Source organism: Pleurodeles waltl, chromosome 4_2 (genome assembly GCF_031143425.1).
Source record: "Pleurodeles waltl isolate 20211129_DDA chromosome 4_2, aPleWal1.hap1.20221129, whole genome shotgun sequence".
NCBI classification, from domain to species: Eukaryota; Metazoa; Chordata; class Amphibia; order Caudata; family Salamandridae; genus Pleurodeles; species Pleurodeles waltl.
This window is the reverse complement of record NC_090443.1, coordinates 28,899,754-28,915,585: the sequence shown is the minus strand read 5'-3', so window position 1 is coordinate 28,915,585 and position 15,832 is coordinate 28,899,754.

Below are 15,832 nucleotides of genomic sequence, written 5' to 3'. Positions count from 1 at the left end.
TTCAACTGAAAACACCACAACACCCACTAATGACGACATCTAGGTGGTATTAATATAATCTATAAAAAAGTAACTGGAGTAAATGTGTGTCACTTTTTTTTTGAGCGCACATGACTAATTGCAAAAATTACCAATAACCACTGGATCAACACCTAACCTTGACTTCTGGAGTAGGGTACTACTCTCCTTAGAGCACTTCAATGCCTCAAAAGGGATAGCAAGCGATATATAAATGCAATTACAATTACATTACATGGTTGCTGCTGAAAAAAGATAATCTACAATCAAGATTTACCTACCTCATTCACTTTGTTACAATAGGAACCCCAACAATAAGGACATCACCTGCTATGCATCCAAGCAGCACTCGCCCACCACATACAATGAAAGCGATTCAGGGAGTGCAGCCATGGCACATTACACTTTTTCATGCAGGGAGAGCCAGGATGTAATATCCCTACTTTGACATGTGTAATCTCAAAGTAGGTACCCCATGTGTGGGTACCCACTCATGGGGTACAGGCATGAGTGGGGTGCTCTACACTAGAAAACACACTGAGGCCCTCATTACAGCTTCAGCAGTCTTTCTCAAAGACCGCCAAAGCCACTGTAGCCATCATAGGGCCAGTGCTGGCGGTATGCTGACTGCCATATTTGGAGTTGTGGTTGGACTTCTGCCCATTTATGGACGGAAGGCTGACTGAGTTGAAGAGGCGGTTGCATCACCAGCACCGCCACAACAGCAAGACTCAGTCCACCGTATTACGAGCCGTAATACGACTTGGCGAAGTCTTGCTGGCGTGGTGGTGCTGGCGGTGCAAAACCACCAGGAACCATCCCTTCCTGGACGACCTCCTCGACGGAGAAGGTAAGTGATCGTCTGACAGGGGGGATATCTCTGTGTGTGTGAGTGCTTGTGTGGTAGTTTGAATGCGGTAGGGTGTGGGGGCATCTGCGTGCGTGAGTGCTAGTATGCGGAGGGGGGCGTAGTATGAGTGCGAGTGTGCGGAGTGGGGAGGGAGGCGTAGTATGAGTGCGAGTATGCGGAGGGGGGTGTAGTATGAGTGCGAGTGTGCTGAGTGGGGAGGGAGGCGTAGTATGAGTGAGAGTATGCAGAGGGGGAGAGAGGGTGGTGAATGCGTGCGTGTATGCAATTGAATGTGAATGTTTGTGTGCGTGCATGCTCGTGAATGGGGGTATTTGTGTGTGTGTTTGCATGGATGTGCCTGAGTGCGTGTAAGTGCATGAATGCATGTTTGAGTGTGCGTGTTTGAGTGTTTGTCACCGAGTGAATGGGGGTGTATGTAACTAGTGGGTGGGTGAGTGGGGTGCGTGTTTGTAAAAGTGTGGACGTGTGTCGGTGCATGTGTGTGGACATGTGGGGGTGCTTGTGCCGGTGACATGAATGGGAATTCCTATCACCGGGTGCGTTACCGCCAGGGTTTTTGTGGCGGGGTGACTGCCATGGAAAGCCTGGCAGTCTGCAGCCCTGTAATCTGGCCGGCAGGTTGAGACCTGCCACCAGGCCGGAGGTGCTCACCACTCTCGCACCGGCGGGCCAGGTGGCGTTGTGGAGGTTTGGCTTCTGCCAAACCCCACAACTTGTAATGTGGCGGTATTTACCACTGGGTCCGCGGTGGTAAGACCGCCACAGCGAGGCTGGCGGTCTTCAGACTCGTAATGAGGACCTGAGTCACCAAAATAGGAAAAAGATACATAGGATGTCACACAACTACTGCACCAGGGACTTTTGACCATACATCCAGGGATGTAACTATCATGATGAGGAAGGAACAATGGCACCTGGCACCCAGGGGTTAGAGGCACCCACAAGGCCTCTCATAGAGCTGTTTTCTTACTGCCAAACCAGAGGATGGCTGGCATATTTTCCTTGCTGGCAGTCGAGCCACTGGCACTGTTGCTAAGCTACTACCTATGACCTTGAATATTTGCATTCAGTGGTCAATAAGGAGTGGAATTGTAGAATTTTTAGACAAAGGTTGATAAGGAACAGGGATGAGGTATTTACATTCCATTATTTGATAAAAAAAGAGGCTGTTCTGGGATTGATATTTATCAATTATTAAGAAGTGAGTTTGATCTGAATTTGCTTCAGAGGTTGATAAGAAAACTACCTAGGCTCAAATTCTGCCTACCAACAGATACCCTCTAGGACCTTCTAAGACCAAGGAAGAGCTAAACTTGCAGAATCCTTTCACAAGATACCTCTACTAATATCAGAGAGTACCATAATGTCCTAGGAACATACCACTCATGCATCTGTCTCAAATAAATACATACGGAATGATCAGTGCAAATACCAAATCCCCTACTCCTCTAACTCTTACCAGACTAACCTAAAGGATCCACTGTCTGGACATCCAACATAGTTCAGCGCCTCACATTAGAAAACAAATACAGAGTCAAACAATCTCAATAATGTTTAATATCTATAGAAAAAGACAGACTATATAAACACCATCAACAGCCACAATAACAACCAAAAATGCAACAACATACATCACCTACTCACAGGTACTCAGCTTTCAAACGTTTTTTCCACTTTTTATGCTTCCTCTGATAGCATCCTGTCTCAATATTGGTTTTGTAAGAACTAAGGCACATATTTACAAGCCCCTTGCGCCACTGTAGCACCACCATAGCGTAATTTTTTTACGCTAAGGTGGCTTTTCTGCCGCACCATATTTACAAAGTGGCACAATTCTTGCATTGCTCCACTTTGCGACCCCTTGTGCTATAGTATGCATGCGTCAGGCATAATGTATGCAACAGGGGTGTTCCGGTGCAGGGTGGCCCGAAAACATGGCGCAGTGAAATTTACAACATTTCACTGCACCATTTTTTTTGCCATTTTTAACACCTGCTCAGAGCAGGCGGTGAAATCAAGCCCCCATTTTAATCAATGTGCTTCCCTGTGGTTTGCTGCACTAGAGTCAACATGTTTTACGTTAGTGTAGCAAAGCTCCAAACAAGCGTAAAAAATGTTGACGCTATTGTGATAACGACTGCCATGGTGCGCTGTATTTTAAATACAGCGCAACCATAGTGTTATTAGGTGCCGGCGGGGGGTGTGCAAGAAAAGTGGCTCATCATCTATGAGGTGCCACTTTCTTGTAAATATGCCCCTAAGTTGAATGGTTGATAAATAGTTTTATGGTTTTCATTCAGTGGTTTTTAAGAAGTGGCGGGGGCGGGTGTTGGACTTTGGATTCACTGTAGAAGTAGGAGTTTTAGTACTGCCATTTAGTTGTTTGACATGAAATTGGGATTATAGGTTTTCCATTTAGTAGTGGATAAAGAGTGGGTGGTTTGGGTTTGATTTCACTGGGTGTCGAGGAGTGAGGCTTTCCACCTCAGACAATGCAATTAAAGAATCTTCGGGGCAGGAAACACTAAGAAGGCCCCAGGACCGTGGCAGGAAACTAGGGACAAGCCTCAACGCCAGCACTTCCTCCTATGAGGGGCGGAGAGGAGAGACCCGGAAGCTGCCAGCGCGTGTTATTAAGCAAGTCTAATGTAGACCTGGGTAGGGAGACTGGGCCACAGGTCGCTGCGACAGAAGGGAGAAAGTGATGCTGGTGACTGAACCTGCCCCCCAATGCCCCCACACCTCGTCTCCCCTTCGTCTGCCAAAGATCTTACGCACGCACTTTATCTGACAACCCATCCTATGGCGCACTCCGACTAAGCAGCGTCCCTTTAAGTTTGCACCTGGGCATTAATAGCCCTGTCTCCTCCTGGCCTGACATTGCATTGTGGTCTTTGTAATTGTAAATTAAACAGTGCATCTGTAACATCACACATATGGTCAACAGCCCGGATTAAAATTCAAATACCCAAGTGACTTTCTCTCCAGTGGTAAGCATTTGCTCACAATTTCCTTCAATGCAGCTCGTTATGCACAAGCACACGCTGTTTAGAGCTCTTCAGAGGCAGCCGCACTATAGTGTATGCAGATGAATACGCACAGCATACTGCTATTGGTATTGGAATGGGATACATTTGATCAGGGCTTTAAATGGAATGAAAAAAGTGTGTGGGGGGGTGGTCTCTAAAAGGAGTCTGTCCTATGTCGTTATAGGCGTGGCTTAAACATGGAACGTCAATCTCTCTGATTCCCATATTGTTACCCGACCTGTATTGTGGTGTCTCAATGAGCTTTCTGTTATTGCATGCAGATTAAATAACACAACAACTGACACCGACCTAAACCCAGCTTGGAGAATTACGCTCCGCCGAGAAGCCAAAGACTGGATACCCATGTATTCTGAAGTGACCACCATTTGACCCTCAGACAGGCACTGAGAGAAACTCTCGCTGCCTTCAGCCTCAAATCCAGAGCTGTGAAATAGTCGCCGTTTTAAATACCTGGAGCATGAGGCTACTCAGTTTAAAGCATACACTTGTACAAGAGTAATATGCTACGCAAAAAAATACAAAACCACCACATCATGGGAATAGCTAACACTCTAATGGAGTGCAGGATTCAGTACAATAGGTGACATTTAAATGGGAACAAAATCTCTGACCTGGATTACTTGAACACATTAAACTAATTGTTCGGAAATCGTCAGTGTTTTCCCCAGTAAAGTTAAGGATGTGAATTGAATATAGGGCTCGATAGGGATCCTTTTTAGGGTCGAGCTGCGAGCGCATGCTCTAGCGCATGCTTCTCGCTTGCGAGACTCACTTGTATACAGTAAAGGGCTTGCAGCCTGCCTGCAGTTTACCATTTGTTGGCATGTGTGACACTCTTATTCACAGCCTCCTAACTCATCACTGCAGGCCAAGCATCATTTCTATTCCTTTTTGTGGAGCACAGACCAAGCACTGATTGATTCAACTCAATCAGTGCCCGTTTGCTGCTCCTGGCGTGATTGAGGCACTAGCTTGTTCTTTTTAACTTCTTGTGCCCTGCAAACAGAAGGCAACAATGTGCCTAGCATGACAAGCAAAATTGCAAAGTATTATTTTTTTACAGCTAACTTTCTTTTGTTTTGCCAAGTCGTCTTTTCTCACTTTGCACTCATGCATTATTCTGCTTTTTCTTGTGAGCGCTGTTCTCAAACGATGATTATCTTGTTCTAAATATTACAAAGCAACATTGTTTCTTTATTATGTGTATTATTTGAAATGATGTTTTAACACATAATCGTGCAGTACATCCCAATCCACCTGTTAGACCTGGCATTGTATTGGTGATTGGTTTATCCATGATTGGCATATTTGATTAACTAGTAAGTCCCTAGTAAAGTGCACTAGAAGTGCCTAGGGACTGTAAATCAAATGCTACTAGTGGCCTGCAGCACTGATTGTGCTCCCCACATGAGAAGCCCTGTGAACATCTCAGACCTGCCACTGCAGTGTCTGTGTGAGCAGGTGTAAACTGGCAATTCGACCTGGCAAGTGTTAAACTAGCCAGGCCTAAAAGGTACACTTGCCAGGCCTAAACCTTCCCTTTTACTACATGTAAGGCCCCCCTAAGGTAGTCCTAGGTAGCCCCATAGGCAAGGTGCAGTGTATTTAGAAGGTAGGACATGTACATGTCCTGATAGCGAAATACTGCCAAATTTGTTTTTCACTGTTGTAAGGCCTATCGCTCTCATAGGTGAACATGGGGTCTGCCTTTTAAATATAATTAAAGTGCAGATTCCCTATGAGAGCAAATAAAAGTATGGAATTTGGCGTCTCTGAACTCAGAATTTGAAAAATGCATCTTTTAGTAAAGTTGTTTTTAGACTGTTAGTTTGAAGCTGCCACTTTTAGAAAGCAGGCATTTTCTTGCTTTAACCATTCTGTGACTATGCCATTTTGTGGATTCCCCATCTAGGTCAGTTTGACAGTTGGGCTGTTGTGAATTCCCTCTAGACAGTGACACAAAGGCATCTGGGGTGTAGCCTGAATATCCTGATGAGCCATCTGAGCTAGAGAAAAGGGAGAAGTGGTCACTCACACCTGAAAGGGCTGTGCCTGCCTTCACACAGTGCAGACTCCAATCCCCTGGTGTGTGTCTGGGGCCTGGCCTGGACAAGGAAGGACCTTGCAAACACTTGAGACTTTGCTTTGAAGTTTGCCAACTTCAAAGACAGAAAGGGGTATAAATATTGGACCCAAAACCCCAGACTCTTAAAATCTTTCTAGAATCAAGAGGAACCTCTGACAAGGAGAAGAGCTGAAGGAGGAGTACTGTCCCTTTGCTGTGTTGCTTTGCTGGATTGGCCTGCAGCTGCTGCTTCTGCCTTATAAGAGAGCAAAGGGTGAACTTTGCTGTGCATCCTGCTTGAGCACGTTCTCCAAGGGTTTGGAGTAAAGCTTGCCTCCTGTTGGAAGTCTCAGGGATACCAAAGACTTCAGTTTCCTTCAACCTACAGCACTGGGAACTGTGTGTTCTGTGCTGTAGAAGAAGAAAAACCACTGTGACCCCGCAAACGAGCCGCACTGCCCCACTTCGCACCGTGACCCTGGTCTCACCAATGCCATCAATGGATGACTTCACTGAGCCGCTGCTCGCACCGCGATCTGTGGCCCTGCACTCAAGCATCGCCTGCTCACACCGCAGCCTGGGCATCCCCGACACCGACGCTCCTGCTGACACCGGTGCTGATGCCTGCACCATGGCCTGTGGACACCGCTAGCGATGAGCACGAAGCACCGTCCCGTCCTGCGCCGCAGCCCCGGCCCACTGATGCCAGCACCATTGTCTCCAGTGTTGTCACCAGGCATCCCTGCCCGAACCATGGCCTGTGGACACCGTTTGTGAGGGTCACAAAGCACCGTCCCATCCTGCACCGCTGGCTTGGGCCCATCGATGACAGCACTTCAACAACGACGATGACGCTGCCTGCACCGTGACCTGGTGACACACCGCAGCCCTGGTCTCACCAATGCCGCTGGACGGTGTCACCGAGCTGCTGCCTGCACCGTGACCTGTGGGCACCGCATGTCGCATCATCCCACTTCGCACCGCAGCCCCAACGCCATCCACGCCAGCGCTCCTGACTTCATCAGTCCGGAGTTTGATCTGCAATGCGTGTGACTTCAAGGGCCCGATGACCCCCGCACCGACTCCGGAACCGACACCTCAGTGCCAGAGACGCTGCTGTCCAGAGCTCACCGTGAGGATCAGGACGCCATTGCTGGTTCACAACGACGCAGCCGGCCTGAACTGTGGTTTTGTTGATCACAATGCCGAGATAGCCCCAGGTGGAGCTATTGACTTCAAGGAACTGTATTTTTAAGTTAATTCTTTCAAAATTCATATCTTTATTACTGTATGTTGGATGTTTCTCGTTTTGGTCTTTTTTTACATAGATAAATGTTGACTATTTCTCTAAAACTGGTGTGGTGTCCTTTTGTAGTGTTTTCACTGTGTTATTGTGTGTTATGTGTAAATACTTTACACATTGCTTCTGAGATAAGCCTGACTGCTCTTGCCAAGCTACCAAGGGGGTAAGCAGGGGTTATCTAAGCGGGTATCCCCCTTATCCTGACTAGATTAGGGTCCCTACTTGGACAGGGTACAAACTGACTGCCAACTAGAGAACCCTTTTCTAACACTACCCCACTCCAATCCGCCCCAATCCACCCACCTCACCTCACTCCACACCACACCAATCCACTCTACTCTAGTCCTCTCCAGTCCTCCAAACCCACCCCAATCTAATCTGACCCACTCCAGTTCATCCCACTCCAATCCAAAACATTCTGCACCACTCAAATCCCAAAAATATGCCCTCTCCAATCCAAAACAAGATGCCCCAATCCAAAACAATATGCCCCACTCCCATCTGCCCCACTCCAAACCAAAACAATCTCCCCCACTCCAATCCAAAACAATCTGCCCACTTCAATCTGCCTCAATCTAAAATAATCGGCCCCACTGCAAAATGCTGCACTCCAATCCAAAACAATCTGCCCCAATACAATCGGCCCCACTGCAATCCAAAACAATCTGCCCCACTCCAATCCAAAACAGCCTGCCCGACTCGATCCAAAACAATCTGGCCCACTCCAATCCAAAACAGCCTGCCCCACTCCAATACAAACCCATCTGCCCCACTCCAATCCACCTCACTCCAATCCAAAACAATCCACCCTACTCCAATCTTCCCCACTCTAATCCAAAACAATCTTTAACCTGCCCCGCTCAAATCCATACTGATAGGCCCCACTCCAATCTGCCCCACTCCAATCCAAAACAATCTGTCCCACTCCAATCCGCCCTATTCCAATCTGCCCCACTCCAATCCAAAACAATATGCCCCACTCCTATCCATGCTACCTCACCCCAATCCAATCCATCCCACTCCAGTCCACCCCACTCCCATCCAATCCTTCCACTCCACACCAACACAATCCACCCCACTCCAATTCAATCCACCCCACTCCAGTCCAATCTACCCCACTCCAATCCACTCTAGTACAACCTGCCCCACTCCATTCTGTCCCACTCCAATCCAAAAAATCTGCCCCTCTCTAATATGCCCCAATCCAATCCAAAACAATCTATCCCACTCCAATCCGCCCCACTCCAATCAAAAACAATCTGCCCCACTCCAATTCAAAATAATCTGCCCCATTAAAAACTGCCCCAATAAAATCCTAAACAATCTCTCGCACTCCCATCCAAACCAGTCTGCCCCACTCAAATCTGCCCCCTTCAGTCCAAAACAACCCACCCAAATCCAATACATTTTAATCTGCCCCACTTCATCTGCCTCACTTTAATCCAAAACAATCCGTCCCACTCCAACCTGCCCCACTCCAATCCCAAACAACCCACTCCAATCCAAAACAATCTGCCCCACTCCAATTCGCTTCAACCCAATTCACTGCACGCCAATCCATTTCACCCCAATCCATCCAATTCACCCCACTCCAATCCTACCACAACCCACCCCTCTACAATCCAGTCCACCCCACACCAATCGAGTTCACCAGACACAATCTACCCCATTCCAGTCCAGTCCAGTCTACCCCACTCCAATCCAATACACCTCACCTCACCCCAATCCAATCCACCCCACCTCAATCCGTTCCATTTCAAACCACCCCATCCAGTCCAATCCACCCCACTCCAATCCAACCCAGCCTACTCCAATCCAGTCCAACTCAACCCACCTCACTCTAATCCATCCCAACCCAACCAACCCCACTGCAATCTACCCCATTTCAATCAAGTCCACCGTTACCCAATCCATCTAATTTCAGTTCAATCTACCTACATCCCCAGTTCATCACACTTCAATACAATCCACTTTAATTCACTCCACTCCAGACCAAACCAGTCCACTTTTTCCACCCTTCTCCAGTCCAAACAGCCCCACTCCAAAATACGTTAATCTACCCCACTCAAATCCAGTTCACCCTTCCAATCAATCCACCCCACACCAATCCAATCCACCCCACATCAATCCAGTCCACCCCACTCCAATTCAATTGAACCCATTCCTGTCCAATCCACCCCACTTCAGACCAATCACCCGCAATCCACTGCATTCCACTCCAATCCACCCACTGTAATCCACCCCTACCCAATCCAATTCACCCCACCCCTATCCAATCCACCCCACTCCAAACCACTACACTCAATCCAATCCATCCCTCCCCACGTAATCCACCACACTCAATCCAATCCACTCAGTTCAATCCACCTGACTCAAATCCACTGCAGTCCACCCTGCCCCAATTAGATCAACTCCAATCCAACCCACCCTACTCCAAACCAATTCACCACACACCAATTCAATCTACCCACCCCAATCCAATCCAATCTACCCCACCGCACTCCAATCCACCCCACCCCAATCCAATCCAACAAATCCCACCTCAACTAAGTCCAATCCACCCAAATCCTATCCACCCAAATCCAATCCACCCCACTGCAGTCCAACTCACCACATGCCATTCCAATCCAATCCACCTCACCTCACTGCAATCCACCCCACTCCAATCTACCCGCTCCCAACCACCCCACCCCTGTCCAACCCACCCCAATCCAATCCACACCACCCCAGTCCAATCCACCCCACCACACTCCAATCCAACCCACCCCATTCCAATCCACCAAAATCCAATCCACTCCACTACAATCCAATCCATCCCCACCAGTCCATCCCACCCCATTTCAATCCATCACACTCCACTCCACCTCACTCTGCCCCAAGCCAATTTACCCCCTCCAACCTACCCCACTCCAATCCAAGCTACACCACCCCACGCCAATCCAATCCACCCCACCCCACCCCACCCCAACAATCCACCCCACCCCACCCTAATCACTCCAATCCAAACCACCTACCCCAATCCAATCTAATCCAACCCACTCAAGTCTACCCCAATCCAATCCACCTCACCCCATTTCAATCCACCCCCTCCAATCCAGTCCACCCACACTAATCCACACCACTCTACCCGATTCACCAAACTTTACCCATATCCACTCCTCCCCACTCTACTCCAATCCACCACACTACCTCAATCCACTCCAACCCACTCCACCCTATTCAACCCCACTGCACTGTACAACATTCTGCCACTAAACACTACTTCTCTCTACTCAACTCTACAACACTCTACCCCCCACTCCACTCTACGACACTCCAACAAATCCATTCTATGACACTCTACTCCCCCACTCCACTCTGACACTCCATGCCACTAACATTTAGCCATGCTCAACAGCAGCCACACTGGTGGCAAACATGGCAAAACACATTGCCAAAGCCAATAGCTCTTGTATAGGTGCGATCTTTTGGTTTTGCCAATGCTTGTTAATGTCTGTTCTAAACTACTACCAGGTCTCAGGCATGGAGGGAATCGGCCCACATGCATTCGATCAAATTAATTAAGACTGCTGTGTATCTGTAAATATGGCTTCGGTCGGCGGCTTCCAACATGGTCCGAGAAGGACTGATCCATGTCATATCTTCACTATATCCACATACAATAACTGCAACAAAATCTAGCTGGAACTCATTTACAGCCACTGCTTATCTTGAAACGTGGCAGGGAACTTACCCTCTTGGACCCAGGTGGACACGCCTAGGGCAATAAAGTGCGCAACCCATTTCTGTCTGTTGAGGAGGAAACGTTTTAGAGAACACAATCCCAATCGCTAAGCTTGTTCCTCGCTCCCTGTGCTCTTTCCTCTACTTCACCTGCTTCCCATCCTTTTGCCACCTCTCCATACCCCCTAGGTGCTTTGAGGCACCGTTAATGTGGCATAAAGTGTTATTCAAACAACCAACATATCTCTACCCCTTACTTCTATCAAACTGTCCAGTGTTGGAAACACCTTGGAACATCCCTGCACACGCCCCACTAAATTCCCAGACACACTAAGGCCCTGATTTATACTTTTTGGGGCAAAACTGCACTACCGCAGTTTTGCACCAAAAAGTTTAGCACCAGCTTGCACCATTTCTGTGCACCAGCCGGGCACCATATTTATGGAATGGTGCAAGCCGGTGCAAAGGGTAGGCTAGTGTGAAAAAAAATGACATTAGTCGGGTGGGGCTGGCGGTATGGAAGAAAGGAGTTTTGCACCAAAAAAGGACGTTTGGCAGGTTAGACTAAAAAAAAAAAAAATGACTCTAACCTGCCTAGAGTCATTTTCTGAAGCAAAACCATCCATACCACATGACTCCTGTCTTAGAAAAGACAGGAGTCATGCCCACCGGCCCAATGGCCAGCACAGGGGACCACGGTCCCCTGGACATGGCCATTGCACCCTGTGCGATGTATGGGGGCCCATTTCAGGGCCCCCTATGGCACTTTAAAAAATAAAATAAAATACTTACCTGTACTTACCTGGGATGGGGTCCCCCATCCTCCACTGTCCCTCTGGTGTGGGTGGGGGTGTCCCTGGGGCCTGGGGAGGGTACCTGTGGGCTTATTCCATTGTGTTCCACCATGGAAATAGGCCCACAGGTCCCCTAATGCCTGCCCTGATCCAGGTTCCAGGTGTTAAAAAATGGGGCAAAGCAAGCTTTGCACCATTTTTTGACCCCTCCTCCCTCCTGTGCACCATTTTTGTACGGGAGTATTAATAGGGCGTAAAGGCCATAGAGTCATTTTTTGCACTGGAACGCGTACCTTGCATCTCATTAAGGCAAGGTAGGTTTCCACGTCCAAAAAATGACTTTAACTCCATAAATTTGGTGCTAGACGGGTCTAGCGCCAAAGTATAAATATGGAGTTATTTTTGCACCGAATTAGAGTAAAAAAAATAATGCTAATTCGGTGCAAACAGAGTATAAATATGCCCTCTAATCTCTAATAGTTACGTGCACAACAGACTATTGCCAGGATTCCCATTGCCAGACAGTCTGCAGGAGCACTCCTGGCTCCCGCTGTCCCCCGACACGCCCCTCTATGTCTGTCACTCGCTCGTGCTCACTTGCCGAACATGACACTATTTTCTTTCTCAGGACAATACCCTGTTGACCTAGTCACTTTGGCCTGGAAATTGCCTACAATACCAATTTTGGAACAACCCAGCAGGTAGCACCTCAGCCCACGCCGAGGGCAGAGAATTGTGGCGTGGGCCAGCGGACGGGTGGCTCGCCAGTAGCAACAACATAGAAATGTCTGGACCATATGCGTTGCGAGCGCAGACATTCTCTCCCACCATAAATAAAATAACCATTATTGATATGAATAGCTGGCGCGCGCGGGGAGGTCAGCATTACCGAACAGGAAGGGAAATCAAAGAAAAGGAGAGGGGGATGCGGCCCTTTCTCAGTATTCAGTGCCAGAGGTACAATCGCCTGCTTCCTTCTCTCTGACCTCATGGGGTGGACAGGAGGACCGGAGATGGGTGGGGTGAGGCGCTGATTGCACCAGCAAAAGTTGAAAGGACAGGCTGCCCCCTCATTAGCCCCTTCCTTCCCAGTGTACCGCCAGTGCCCACTAGTTGCACTCGGAGGCACCCGCACGAGGCATCTATAATAACGCCATTGGACTTCGGTTTGTCGCACAGTGACCTTTTAAAGGTCACCACTCGGGTTATTGAGAGTGTCTGCATGAAGCGCCTTGATCTCATAGGGCTTTGAGCTGGAAGACTTGCCAGTGCTTAATTTGTGCAGGCGGGTGATGGCATGTGGAGGGAAGCCTCATTCATATCGTGGGGCCTAAATATATACTGAGTTCTCTGTTTTTGACACCGATCAAGAAATAGAAAGCAAGACAAAAAGCAATGGAGGACGAAGAGAAATATAGTTAAACAGTGACAGCGAGAAAGCTTGGAACAAAAAACCTGCAAGACTGAGATCAAGAGAAAAGAAGTGACTCGTGGTGGAAGAAACAGGCAGGAGCAGCAGTTAAGACCAGGCAGCCCCGGTGTTCAGCAGCCCTAGCATTAGGCAGTGCAGTCGGAAGGCTTCTAAGACAAGTTTAATTTAGCTCTAGGCCTGGGTAAGTCTGACATGCTCCCGGAATCTAGAAAAGATGTTAAGAGTCACCCCCCCCCACTATTTTAAAACAAGCATTGGCAAAGCCAATCAGTCTCATTTTAACAGTGCTTTCTGACCACTGCTATTGGCCAGGTGATTTTATATTGCGCTGGCAAGGCCAACAGTGGCAACTGGCTATGCTAAATGTATAACAAATAAATTAGAAACGTTGTTTTCTGTAGTTTCAAGATGGCTGCCATGTTGCATACGGCAATGGGACAATGCAACCAGGTGGCCATCTGGAAAGTATAGAAAAAATTGTTGTTATACTTTCTACACCTTCAAGGCTGCTGCCATGGTCTGTAATGCCAATATTAAACAACTGAATGTGGTGTGAGAGGATCAGGGCAAAACGAAGGTGGAGAGATGCGGAAACAGTTAAAAGTTGTCAATGAGCATCAGCAGTGAGCAAGGAGGGGCAGGATAGCAATAGAGTGTGGGAGTGTAGGAAAGTGCCCTGTTCGACATGGTCACCCCCACTTTTTGCTACCTGGTACTGAGGTTTTTCGACTGAGGTCCCCAGTGCTTGTGCTATTTCCTTAAAAACAGGTGACAATGTTTATAATTGGCACGCTCTTCTACCTGTGAAAGTCCTAGTAAGAGGTACCCCTGGTACCTAGGGCATAGGTAGGGGAGAGAGTCCCTAAGGGCCTCAACGGATTGTGCCACCCTCAGAGACCCCCTTAAAAACAGGTTGCACAGAGCTGCCATTGCAGTCAGCATGTCCTGGTGCAAGCCAGGCAAAAACACAACATGGCACACCCATTTTGTGCCATGTTGCCAGCACTGCATCTAAATATATTTAAGTCACTCCTACAGCAGGCCTTGGAGCCCCAAGGCAGGGTGCATTGTATTTAATGGGTGGTCCTATCTGCAGGAGCAGATGTGACCCTGTGATGCACAGCACCATTGCTGAGCATTGCAAGTGAACAGTTAAGCCATCTTAAGGTATGTGCTGGACACTCGTCATCCCAAATGACCAAGTCACAGAAGAGCTTCACTGAACCCTATGGTGTTTGGTATTAAACACCTTGTCTTAATTAATCTAGGCTGATGACAGCCTCGGATTCATCATGACATGTACCCAGAGGGCACCTTAGAGGTGTCCCCTAAACCCCACTAGTCTCTGAGTGTGCTGAATGACTGGACCCGACCAGCCTGCCACCACAGATAGGTTTCTGACCTGCTGGAGGTGAGAGCCTGAGCTCTCAGAGGTCAGAAACAAAGCCTGCTCCGGAGGGAGGTGTTGTCACCTCCACTAGCAGAATGTCTAGCAAATCCTCATTACAAGGCCAGGGGCTTCAAAGGCCCTGCCACCTTTGGTATGCAACCCCTGGCTTCCCCACACCTGGATGTACCCACCCCTGCCCTAAGGCATATTTGGCACCAGGACAGCTGGAAAAATTAGTTAGTCAGTTGCCATGTACCACCTTTGGGACAGACATACCCGACTTCCCAAAGTGGACATGCGAGGAAGGGTTCCACAATCTTGTTTTTTGTTTGAACTAGGCCTTCTGGGATAGGAATATGCCTATCCCTGTAGGAAGGTGTCATAGAAGGGGTGTAGGCACCCCAGGGGGTAAGTAGTCCATTGGCTACTTCCCTACACTTCCCTAAACGCCCCTAAATTGAGCATCGAGGTGGCCCCTAACACCTGAAAAACTGATCTTCTGGACTAAAGAAGAAGGATAGAAAGAGCCACAAAAAGCAAGAACTGAGAAGCAGCAACTGTCTTGGCCACAACCCCTCCAGCCTGCTTGCTGTCCTCTACAATTGTGCCAAAGATGACTCATTGTGCAGCTGTTCTGCCTCCAAAAGCCTAGGAGGACTGCCAGCACTTTGAGAAGTAACCAGGATCTCCTGTGATGTAGTGGAGTTGCTTCCCTGCTCCCAGCAGGCACTAAAGAAGACTCAGGAGGACTCTGGACTGCCAAAACCTGACAACGGACAGCACCACTGCACCTGCGCCCCCTAGCCCAAGTTGAAGTGAGCCAAAGGTGCCTGCGTGGTTCCCAGGCCCTCCGGAGAAAAAGCCCACCTTAGGTTTACCAATAGTGGAATTCCCGATGCTGCCTGCAAACTATTTGTGCAGGCCCCCCTCTACCGCGACAGCCTCCGGTGATGAAATCCAGACTCTTTAGGGCACCTCTGCACCCAGTTGCCTTGACCCAAGGAGAAGAGAACAAAAGGTGTCCCTACGACCCTGAGCATCATGAGAGCTGAGCCACCCTGTTGGTTCAGCCGGACTGGTCCCCCAGTCTCTAAGTGCAGCCTCTTTTTCCTAGGACCATTTTCCATTGAAACCAACGGGGCACCTGACGCTGAAAAGCACATCTGCACCCAGATGCCCCTGAGCC